A 13,529-nucleotide genomic window follows, 5' to 3' on the forward strand; every position below is an offset into this window, starting at 1 on the left:
ACTTTTGGATTGGGATTTCGATTATTGGGCGGAGTTTAGTGAATTTGGGCTTAGGGTTAGTTTTACTAGTTCGATGATTTGGACCTCTTATGGTCCGAATTAGCTTTCGGTTTCTTCTACAAAGTTGTAGATACTTATAAGACATATCTAATGGACTATAGAACCAACCTAATTTAATTAGTAAACCTTAACTATGCTAAGGATAGATAAATAAAAGATGTAGAACCTTAAATGGGCCTAAAATCATTAGAAAGACTTGTATGATTCTTGTGTGAGCCTTTTGGCTAGATTCTTAGACTTCTTGTGTGATTAACAGTTAGTCTATATTAACAACGATCGATTCAAAGGATGAACCAGCAGATCGTGGATCTCGAGGTAGGCGTGGCTTGTCATCAAAAGAGGTGGGAATACATTTGACTCTTTTGTAACCATTGTTGTTTCTTTTACAAAAGTTTATGCTTAACAAACTCATGCATTGTCTAGTGTGCATTCCATATTTTGTTTAAATTGCATTACTATACTTATGTTGATTTTGTTAATCTTTCCATGGTTTGGAAAGGACTTGTAATGTTTGTTTGTCATATGAATTGTTATGGGAAATACGAATTTCCACTTGTGGTATATAGGATACGCTCCTTCATATTTATATCTACATGAATTCAGCTTTTATGCTTATATCGATCGACAGTTTGCGAGTTCGGAATTGTCGACATCCATATTTACGATTAGGTGTGGATTTGCGAGTTCGGAATTGCACAACCATAGTATACATTGTTTGAAGAAGGAGTTTGTCTATATACATGTTTGTTTACTTCTGTGAGGATATGCTCTTTCACATTTATATCTACATGAATTCAGCTTTTATGCTTATATCGGTCGACAGTTTGCGAGTTCGGAATTGTCGACATCCATATTTACGATTAGGTGTGGATTTGCGAGTTCGGGATTGCACAACCATAATATACATTGTTTGAAGAAAGAGATTGTCCATATTCATGTTTGTGTATCTCAGTGACTTGGTCACTATTCAATGTCTGGGAAAAACATTATTGTTTTTCTTAATCTTGTTTATGATTACTTAGAAGTTAAATGTTGATTATTTCCACTTTCAGTTTTCAGAGACAGAACAGAGTTGCACAGCGAAAGCCTCAAGTGTTGACTTCGTTAATTAGTTAACTTCTGATATGTTTATTAAGTTGTAAATTTTATTTGCAAACCAAATGACTATTGTATATGTATCATTTGAGAGAAGTTCATGTATGTATATTCTGAGCAGGGTTAGTTTTGGGATAAGTTTTGTAGCAAATTTCTTAATTGAATGTTTAAGTATTTGAATTAGATTCGTAGTGCCTCTTTATTTATCTAATCTCTTGGATTAGTCAGCTGCTAGCTTAGGGGGGGGGGGCTACAACCTGCCCCTCATATGGTCTTGAGAAACGCTGGAACCTAGGTTGATCTTCGTGTTTCCGCTTTCTTTCCTCTGGGAACGTCATTTTGGACGGGCTGAAAACTGACTTGGTTGGCTCCGTCTTCTCTTCCTCTCCATTTTGGTAGCGGGGTAAGTTTCACGTCGGGGATTTCATCCACCTCCTTAGCTAAATCATAAAAAACCGCATCTGTCATATAAGCTTCTTCCTGGTCAAAGGGGTGGCTCGTGGCTGGTATCAAAAATTGCCTTCCTCCTATGTTAGTCTTGACATACTGATGGTACGTTGACGCTACCACTTTATGGTTGAGTAATCACCCTCGTCCTAGCAGTACATGGAACGTCGTGTCGTCTTCCAATACATAGAAATGGGTAAGCCCGCGAATGGGACCAATCTTCATAACCAAATGGACGATCCCGATGGCCGTCTAAGTATTCCTCTGAATCCTTTCACCGTTGTGGTTCGCATTTTGACTGCCGACTGCTGCACCCCGAGAAGGTCTAGTGTTATTGTAGAGATTAAATTTAGAGATGTGCCCCCATCCATGAAGGCCCTCTTCAAAGGAATCTTATTGATATGCGAGGTTAGATACAGGGGTCTAAGGTGCTCTCCCGGATAGCAAATATCCTCGTCTGTGAATACGATAGCTTCTTTGGGGAGGGAATCGTAGGGCTTTCCTGCCGCAATTGCTGCAATAGCTTTAGCCGCTTCCCTTCTTTGATCCTCGCTAAAACCCAGCGAGTCAAAAAACTGCTGGGACAACACTGTGCCCGCGAATTTGCTAGCAACGCATCTGTGTTTGTAAATGCGCAACCTTCTATGATGACCTCGCATGCTCCTTCCTCTTTTTCTTCCCAGGGTTGCCATTCGTCTTCGCTGGGATCATGAGAATGCATCATTACCTGATTTTGAGTTGCTTTTCCTCTCTCGGAATCCCCTATTTCGATTTCGCCCACTTACAGTTTCTTCTGAAACATTCTTTTTAGGTTATAGCAGTCGACCGTGGGGTGCTGTACTCTGCGATGGAAGTGACAGTACCTGGCATTGCTCTTCTGGATATCGTTGGGGTCCTCCCTTGTTGAAGGAAGCCGAATTTATTTATTTTCAGCCCGCTTCTCCAAGAGTCCGATAATCCGCTCTTTACTGCAAGGCAACGGGGGAGGAAGCGGTTGGTTCCTATATGACTGGTTTGTTTGCGCGCCCCATCCTTCTTGGTTATTGTTTGCGCGGGTTTTCCTTGGTGTTGTTGAGACAGTGTTGACTGCGTTGCGCCAAACATAATCCGAGTTGCTTTCTTCAACACAATCGGCGATCCTCGCTGCGGCTTCTTCCAGCTCGACGAAAGTTGGGAATCGGAAGTTCACTAGGCTTTTCTTGAAACACGGTATCATTCCTCGTACGCATATCTCCACTAGTGTATCTTCTTTAGCGTCCTCATAGAAATCCAGTGCGAAATGTCGAAACCGAGTGATATACTTCCCTATGTCCTCCCCTAACCGCTGGTTACACTTACTCAAGTTGATGGTCGTGACTTTTCTTTTTGCGGAGTAAAACTTTCTGAGGAAGTGTGTGGATAGATCCGTCCATGAGCTGATGCTTACGGGTTTTAGGTTATCATACCAAGAGAAGGCCGTCTCAGACAACGACTTCGGGAACTCCCTTAGGCATAATTTCCCATCATAGGCTCGATCGTTCATAGAAGCGATGAATCGGCTAAGATGTTCTCGCGCATTCCCTTTTCCGTCATACACTTTGAACTTTGGTGAGGTATAATCTTCCGGATATTGATAATACACGATCTCAGGGGTATACGGGCTTGCCATAAAATCGTAGTTATTTTGTTTTACCACTTTGTAGTTCGTCTCGAAAAACTTGGCCATCGCCTCCTGCGTCATCATTCCATGATCCTCTCCTTTATCCTCGGCGTTTTCTAAGGCTTCCTTGGCGCTTTTCTCATTGCTAGCTTCTTTTAGCAATTTTCTCAATTCTCTTTCCCTGCGGATGTGTTCCTCCAACTCTTTCTGCATTTCCTTTAAAGTAGGTTGCGCGAGTGATGCACTTCCGCCCTCTAGTTGCTTATCCTTCTCCTACGTCGCCTCAGGTATTCTCGCTTGTAAGATTGGGTCTGTCACTATCCATATCCGCTCTCCTTCTAGGTTAGGGGGCGGATTATTCAGCTGACCGCTAGTCGCATTTGGGCTAGTATCGCTCGGATGCATTGTGTTAGACTAGGCACGAGCCTCCCACTGTGGTCGCCAAATGTTAATACCGGAGTTCTCGTTAGGTTCTACCCGTCGTAGTCTACCAAAATGACCTCACTTTTCTTAGAATAGTATGGGGGAGAGTTGTCTTTCCATTGTACCTTGTCCTTTCTTATATAGACATTCCAAAATCCCTTTATTTTTATGACATCTTGCCATGTGTCCTAAACCTCCTTAATTACTACTAATGTCATCCCTTCTCTAATATAACCTCCTCCTTCTTTTTTAATTCCTTCATTGTCCCTTCCAACTCATGGATACTTCTTTGGTGGACTTGGGCCTTAGTCCCCAAGTCCCCATGTTCTATGTGTGGCCTTTACCCTCTTTGGGGCACCCTAACCTGGTTAAGGGGAATTATTTTTCATGAATCAACAAGCATCATTGGTAACTAGACAACTATTCAACCTCTTAAAAAAACATAAAGTGTCTTCACTAAGCTCACCCAGGGTAGAAAAATCTAACACACCCAAACCATAACCGTGTGATACACATTTGTCCAAATATTGAGTACGCTTGCGTAATACAACATTAGAAATAGCTTGGCCCGGAACGAAAGCACGAACACCTTCGCCTGTGAAGGGTGAGATGCATGTGACATTCATACACACATCCTGTCCAAAACCAATTGTAAACAAGAATATCCGCAGGCTGTAAATCTTTGTTATTATTTGACAAAAACCCCAGAGCTACCTCCTTACGCTTAGGCACACCCTCCTTGTAAAAAATATCAGCAATTACATCATGTATAAGGTGAAGGTGGAACTTGAGACCAACATCTTTGGAAATAAGAAAGATTTACGGATAAAATGTATTATTACAATAAACTAGTCGGAAGCCTAACATGCTAAGTTCCAACAACGTACTACTATACTAGTTGAGCGGATTGTCGTGCTAGAATATTGTCATATACCTGCATATGACAAGCCATGAGCTATGGGTTTCCATGATTAACACAGCGGGTGTAGTTAGTATTAATAAGTGACTAACATCTAAGTAACTCGTGTCACGTCCGGATTAGTCTAATAAGCTACATGTGTCACACTCGGATTAGCTAAACCCGATCTGGTTATCTCCCTCTTTCTTCTTTATTAGTGTAAGAATATGTTTTGAGAAGGTTAAGATTGAATTAATGAAATTACTTTGAGGCTGCTTCGGTAGATTTTATCGTTTTACGTTTGTTCTTCAAATTAAGTTCAGTTTTCCGATTACTAATCGTACTAGCACAGTACAATTGTTATTCAGAGTTGTTCTTTCCTATCCACGCATCAAATTTGAGCTCAATTTTTTTTTCTCACCATGGTTGCTCAGACTTGTAAAGAGTTAACTGATACAACTAATAAGCAACAGCTTCAGATCGATAAAATCCATCTTCAACTCGATTCGATGCTGACCAAAGACGAATTCGAAACAAAACTGAAAGTTGTTCTTGATTCACATATGCTGACCTTACAGTCGATGCTGAAATCTCAGATGCATAATCTCTTCTCAGCAAGAAATTTCCACCACGGTGACCATAGTGGAGCTCCAAAACCTCATGAAAATGGTGGCAATCCTTTCCATACTAACTCCGGCGGCCGAGATTACAATCATCATCATCGTATTCCAAAGATGGATTTTCCACGTTTTGATGGCGATAACCCAAAAGGCTGGCTTAATAAATGTGAGTATTACTTTCAGATGCATGACATTGTTGAGTTTAATAAAGCTAGAATGGTTGTGATGCACTTTGATGGCAAAGCAAGTAAATGGTTTGAGAATTTTCGATTGAATAGGCCACATATCACCTGGAACGACCTAAGTAATAATGTTTGTCTTTGATTTGAAAATCTGTCTCATGAAAACATTGTAGGATTGTTCAATAAATTGTCTCAACTTACAACTGTAGATGCATATTTTGAGGAATTTGAACATTTGAAAGCCTTGCTGTTAAGCAAACATAATATCTTTACAGAAGAAAATTTCATTAGCAGTTTTATTTGTGGGTTAAAAGAAGAATTAAGAGAACCAGTGCTTATGTTTGGACCAACAACACTCTTATCTGCCTTCTCACTAGCTAGAATGCAAGAGAAAACACTGGCTCTACAATAAAAATCTGTCAAACCTGCTACAAGAGCATATTCAACTTCTTTTTCCACCACTAGACATTTTACTCCACAGCCTCCTATTACCCCAACTCCTTCCACCCAACCAACTTCATACACTTCAAAAATACAAAAGAATACTACATATCTTCATATTAAAAGGCTCACCCCTGAACAAGTGCAAGCTAGAAAAGCAAGAGGTATGTGTTACAATTGTGATGAAGTATACAGAAAAGGCCATGTATGTAAGCAACAACATTTGTGCTTAATGATTGGAGTTGAGAGTGAAGACAGTTCCCTGGAGAATGAGGAAGCATCTCCTCTTGAGGAAGAGGACTCACCTGTGGAGAGTGACATGGAAATTTCACTTCATGCATTGACATGTAATAATTCTGGTGAAACTATTAGGATTCCTGGTCTCATTAAAAAGAAAGCTATATCAGTACTTATAGATACAGGCAGTACACATAGTTTTATTGATAGTGACATAGATAGACAACTCAACTGTTCCATTGAGCCAACTGCTAGCATGTTAGTCATTGTGGTTAATGGTGATAAAACTGTCAGTAATGGGATCTGCTCCAACTTAACTTGGTCTATGCACAACCACAAATTTTCTGGGAGTTTAAGACTTTTACCACTTGGTGGCTGTGATTTGGTATTGGGAGCTGATTGGCTCAAGCAATTGGGTGATGTGATTTTTAATTTCTCAAAACTGAGCATCTCTTTTAAACACCATGGGAAGAAAATTACACTTACTGGTACTCAAGATAAAGCTTCCATCAGCATGATGAGTGGCAATGCAGCTATCAGATTCTTCAAAAAACACACCTATGGCCTCATTGGCCAACTATTTACCATTTCCACTTCTCCCACACCTACAATTCCACCACCTCCAATTTCAGAACTACTCCACTAATACTCTGATGTTTTCTCTGAGCCAAAATCACTTCCCCCTAAGAGAAGCCTAGACCACTCAATTCCTCTTAAGCCAAATTCTGAACCAGTTAACATGAGACCTTATAAGTGTCCCTACATTCAGAAGTCAGTGGTGGAAAAATTGGTTCAAGATATGCTTCATTCTGGTATCATTCAAACAAGTCATAGTCCTTTTGTAGCTCCTATACTTCTAGTAAAAAAGAAAGACAACACATGGAGATTTAGTGTAGATTATAGAAAGATTAACAGTATCACAGTCAAGGATAAGTTCCCAATTCCAATTGTAGAAGAATTGCTTGATGAATTACAAGGCAAGAATTTTTTTTCAAAAATTGATTTTAGAGATGGATATCATCAAATCAGGGTAACTTCTGCTGACATCTACAAGACTACATTTAGAACTCACCATAGCCACTTTGAATTCAAAGTGATGCCATTTGGACTTATCAATGCACCTGCTACCTTCCAGGCACTCATGAATGATATCTTCAAGGAGCATTTAAGGAAATTCATCATGGTCTTCTTTGATGACATCCTTGTTTATAGCTCCTCACTTGAAGAACATCTTTTGTACTTACAACTTACATTAGATATTTTGAGCCAACACCAGCTATTTGCCAAACTTTCTAAGTGACGTTTTGGACAATAAGAGCTAGAATACTTGGGCCATATCATTACTGTCGATGGAGTTAAAGCTGATCATGCAAAAATATCTGTTGTGGTTAATTGGACACTCCCTCACACACTTAAGGAACTCATGGTTTTTTTGGGCCTCACTGGATATTACAGGAAATTTTTTAAGGACTATGGTCAAATCAGCAGACCACTTACTGACCTGCTCAATAAGAATGCATTCCTTTGGTCTTCAGCAGCTACATCAGCTTTTCAAAAACTCAAAGAGGCCATGTCTTCTACTCCTGTGTTAGCTCTCCCAAATTTCAACAAACAGTTTATAGTTGAAACTGATGCTTGTGATGCTGGTATTGGGGTTGTTCTTATGCAAGATGGAAAACCTTTGGCTTTCTATAGTAAACCCTTGGGACCAAGAGAAGCTGCATTGTCCACTTATGAAAAAGAACTGCTATCTATTGTCCAAGTTGTCACCAGATGGAGGCAGTATTTACAAGGTACCCACTTCATTATTCAAACTGATCACCAGAGCATCAAACATTTCTTGGAACAGAAAATCTCTACTATCTTACAACAAAAGTGGTTGATGAAATTTCTGGGGTTTGATTATGAAATAAGATATAAGAAAGGGTCTGAGAACACTGTTGCTGATGAACTTTCTAGAAGACCTCATGTTGTTGGTGCTTGTCAAGTTATTTCCATTTCCAGACCAGCTTGGTCTCATAACATCATTGACAACTACTCTGATGATGCAAAGGTGCAAGCCCTCATTGCACAACTTACTCTTCAATCTGCTACTCTCTAAATTATTCTTATACTGATGGGATTCTGAGATACAAATCCAGAATATATGTTGGCTTTGCTTCAGATATTAAGTCCAAAATTTTGGATTGCATTCACTCTTCTGCAGTGGGTGGGCACTCTGGTATTCAAGCCACCTATATGAGAGCAAAGGCAACATTCTATTGGCCAGCAATGAAGAAGGAATTACTACAATTTGTGTCCACCTGTGACGTGTGTCAAAGAAACAAAAATTACCATACTTTTCCAGCTAGGCTGTTGCAGCCATTACCCATTCCTGATCATGCTTGGCAACACATTTCCATGGATTTTATATAAGGCCTTCCTATGAGTGAAAGGAAATCTGTTATCTTGGTTGTGGTGGACAGATTAACCAAGTATGAACATTTTATTGGGTTGCATCATCCATATATTGCTTCCTCTATCGCCAGGGAATTCATAGCTCAAGTTTACAAACTCCATGGACTGCCTGCCTCTATTGTGTCTGACATGGAAAAAATTTTCACCAGCCATTTTTGGCAGGATTTGTTCAAGGCACTGGGTATACAATTACATCTTAGCACTGCCTACCATCCACAAACTGATGGCCAGACTGAAAGAGTGAATTCATGCTTGGATAGCTACCTCAGATGCATGTGTGGACATCAGCCAAAAAAATGGCACCAATGGCTGCCTCTTGCTGGATGGTGGTACAATACAAATTACCACACAAACCTCAAATTAAGTCCCTTTACTGCACTTTATGGTTATAATCCAGCTCACTTGGCCTTCTCTTCTACCTCCACTACATTTGTTGCCACTATTGAAGAATACTTAAAATAAAGGGATGTTGTGTTGGAGTTACTGAAAGATTCCCTCCACAAGTCCCAAGAAAGAATGAAGTTCTATGCAGACAAAGGTAGAGTGGATAAAAGTTTTGCAGTAGGTGACAGAGTCTACTTAAAGCTACAACCTTACAGACAAGCATCCTTAGAACTGAGGAGGAATTTAAAGCTTGCATCCAAGTACTATGGCCCATTCACCATCCTCCAAAGAATTGGCAGTATAGCCTACAAGTTGCACTTACCTGCAGAAGCCAGAATCCACCTTGTTTTTCATGTCTCTCAGCTCAAGAAACAGATTGGAGCCAAGCACACTATCTTATCCACATTACCAGTCCTCAACAGGGAAGATCAAGTGTTAGTCATGAAAAAGCGAGGGTACCCAAATATACCTCAAGCTAAAGCTTTTCCTACCTATAAGTCCTTTCTCTGAAAGTGATTGTCTATGGACTAAGTCGGAATAATACAACTAATCGGCCCACACTTCGTGTGATCGTCTATGGATACGAGATCGAGACAATACAACAACGAAGTATGTTTACTTGATACAAAGGTTCGGTCTTAACCAAACACAATAGGATTGCTTATCAAGTAAATATGACTTAACGTTTGTGTAATTTATTTTAATTATAATAAAACAATTATAATGTGTAAGATAAAAGTAAATGACACAGCAAGATTTTGTTACCGAGGAAACCGCGAATGCAGAAAAACCTTGGGACCTAGTCCAGAACTAAATACTCTCAGGATTAAGCCGCTACACAAAATTACACTAACCTCGTATAGTTGAGACCAAGTAACTAACCCTATACTTCACCTAGTTCCTTCTGTATTCCCACGCCTCCAACTTATAAATAAATCACGTACTTGGAACAATTCCTTTGGTTCGTATTCCGAACAGTAAAGGAACAACAAATCTGTTTGGTATCAACTCTAGTCAACCAAGTGATATGAGTCGGACAAAGGCTCTTCCGTTTATCTCAACATAAACTCCTTCGTCGGGTACTTAGATCTATCTTACGTTCAATCAACCAAAGGTAATCGTTTAAGATTAAGCCAACAACATCTTTAATCCGAAGAATCGTGTTGATGCCGATCTACTCAATTAATAAATCCAATCTAGCACAAGGATAAACCGATTATTAATTGGATCTTCTTTTACCGAAACAAGTATTGTGCACACCAAAGATTATAAAACCTAAGTCAGATCTTCAATATCTTCTTTGTCTTCAAATCTTCTTAAATCTTCAATAAAAACCTGCACAATCACTTGAATCTCTTGTGATCAATCACGCAAAGAACGGAGTCTGTTAATAATGGATTATGACAAGATCGTCTTTAGAACTAACAACAGTCTAAAGATCCCTTTCGAAACTCTGAACTATTTTGAGTGAATCTTATATCAGAAGAGAATATTCTCAATAATAAACAAACTAGGTGCAATCATATTCAACCACCGTTAGTCAATCAAATCAATCGAAAACAAAAGATAAACCGCAATTATCTAGTTTCCCACCAACGGTACACGCTAGAGCTTCCCAATCCCAAAGAAGACTTTAAATTGCGTGGCCGTAAGATATTTCGCTTAATTAGGTAACTCTCCTCTCTGAATAGGCGGCTACACCAGTAACAACAACAAAAGAGTAAATCTGTTCTTCCGAAGGATTAGTTTGCTAGAAAGGCAAACTTCGAGTATTTATAGACAAGGAAGTTTGGACACCAAGGAATTTCCAAAACCGAAAATATTCTCAAGATATTCATTAAAGAACAGATTCGGTTTTCATAATTTTTGGAAATGCTCTGTCAAAAAATAACGATCGAAATCTCTCGGAAAATCTAATTAGTAAATGCACATTACTAATTATGTAATTTCCCTACAAAATGAAATTAATAGCCTTAATAAAAAGATTCTTAACTTACTTATGTTTCGATCATGGGATTCTCTTCCCTTAGCCGTTAAGGAATATCTTTGAATAATTAAAGAAATAAACATTCACAACACGTGTTCAAAGTTTGTCGACATCTTTACTTTGTAAGTTCTCTTTCACACTTACAACCTTGAGAACGATTTTCCACACTTCCAAAAAAGTTTAGAATTGGTTCATCTGACTTTCAAGAACTATGTGATTGATCAAACCAACATTCAATCACAATCATGGGTTTACGGTTCTACCAAAACAAGTTTCGGTTCTACCTCCATGTGAGTACCGTGCATAGTCTCACTAGCTTTCCAAAAATTTGGTTGACTAGGTACTAAGATCGGTTCCCACATATATATGGTATCTAACTTATATGTGTTGCACATGTCCATAGGATCGGTTCCTCTTTCTGCTATAAACCTTGTTGCACCCCATACAAGGATCGGTTCTCTTTGATGTACTGCATCCCTTACAAGGATCGGTTCCCCTTTCCTTTTAATTAGTCATACATACAAAATCCGATCATACCACAGGTGATTACTTAAGATCGGTTTTACTATTAAAAGTTATACCAATACATAAGTCAGGCCTTTGTGAATAGTTCTACCAAGAACACAACAAGTTGTGAGCGGTTATACTCTATCACACATATTGGTTGTTCATAAGATATGCAATGAATAACAAAACCAATAACACCTGGCAATTTCCTTTTCGGTCCACAAACAAGTTTATGAACTTACTTCCTTAGAACACATGCAAACATTGTTCCCTATGATGAAATCCTCACCTCATACCCATACATAATCAAAATAGCATTCAAATGATTATGGCGATGTCTTATCTACAAAGTTTAATGGTTAAGCAATAAACCTCGTATTGTATTCCTTAATACTATGTCTATCTAGAGTTCAAATATGCTTCGCAGTTATGTTTTCAATATGCACGCTTGAAAGATACGTTAGGGACTGAAACAGTTCAAGTCAAATATCACTAACCTCAAGTGAAAGGATGATTGTTGTCGTTGTAGCTCCTTGCTTCTTCACATCTTCAATACTTCTTAATACTTGTAATGTCTCATATCCTAGTACTTTCAAGCTAACCTATACGAAGTTGACTCTAGTACATAATCAAGCGACTCTTAACATGAGTTTTGATTCACTAAAATATGACAACCAAACTTGACATACCAATGCTTGGTGGGTTCAACCGAGCAATGCTCTAATAATCTCCCCCTTTATCAATTTTAGTGACAAAACTCTTACACCATATGGATAAACAAATTACAAGAATTCATTACAATCCGCTTGATTACCGATTCAACAGCACAGTAAAACTGCTTACATTCAATCCTTGAAAATGTCGTTGTTGACATTATAATAACAAACCTAATACTCCCCTTAAGGAAGATAGGTAGATATTCAATCCACCCGTCTTTGTTATACCAATTTATATGACATGTTACTCCCCATTAGTCTGTGCTTTCACTCTTTCATTAGATAAAACATTCAAGTACCAATGTTCTTTTCCCTAGCGATGACAATCAATATAAAATTAATGCCAGCATCACCTGTTTACTCCATATATTTTTTCCCCTTTTTGTCACAAAAATGACAAAGAAACGAAAAAATAAAGGACAACACGAAAAGAATCTTACAAATCTCAGAATAGACTTGCAAACCTGTAAAGTTAGGCATAAGGGTTCCATACATCATGTTCTGATAACCAATATCAAAAGTGAAACTACAAGTAGTCTTATTTTGATATGTTACTAAGGAAACAATTGTCCGAAACAATTTTTCCAATTTAGTTTAGCAAACCAAAAATAACTAAGCACATTAGTCCATTTGCTAAACCGATTGTTCAAAAACAACTGCTTAATTCGATAAGACCAGAATAAAGATAAACTCCATTTTTCTCATCAGATCTAATTATCCATAAACTTAGACCTTTCAATTTTAAACAAGACAAGTACTAGGTTAGTTAACTAGCATTCCTTGTTTAGGCATTCAATTAGACTTGAATAACTGAAACCTCACTTTGATAAGACAAACTAAGATCAGAATTAACTTAGTTTCTTATCCGGAATCGAATTGGCTAAACAACTCATCCCATACACAAATTATTTCGTTAAGCCATAAATAATTCATACAAACCAAAATAAATCAACTTGCATAATTATTCACCTCAACCGGAAGCAATTGAAACAACATAGACATTAAAATCACCGCAATTGCACCGTAATTTTGTAAGCCTAAACAATTGATACCGTACAAAAGCAAGATAACAATAGTTTTTCTTAACCGGAACCAATTGAATCACACACACATCAATTGTACCGAAATTTTGTAAGCCTAAACAATTGATATCACATAATAAAGCAAGATAACAATAGTTTTTCTTAACCGGAACCAATTGAAACACACATCTACACATACATCATGGAATAAATATCAATTGAACCGAAATTTTGTTAAGCAAAAGCAACAAATATATATAATATAAACTCAGGCTTTTCTTAAACAGGAAAACAATTAACTAACAAGAGTGTTACCTCAAATTTCGCATCCACTTATCCAGTATGATATCATCTTCGTCCAGGGAGAATTGATATCGAAATATCACCACGCTGTCATCCTTATGCATAAACAAA

The sequence above is a fragment of the Papaver somniferum genome, chromosome 4 (genome assembly GCF_003573695.1).
Source record: "Papaver somniferum cultivar HN1 chromosome 4, ASM357369v1, whole genome shotgun sequence".
Lineage (NCBI taxonomy): Eukaryota > Viridiplantae > Streptophyta > Magnoliopsida > Ranunculales > Papaveraceae > Papaver > Papaver somniferum.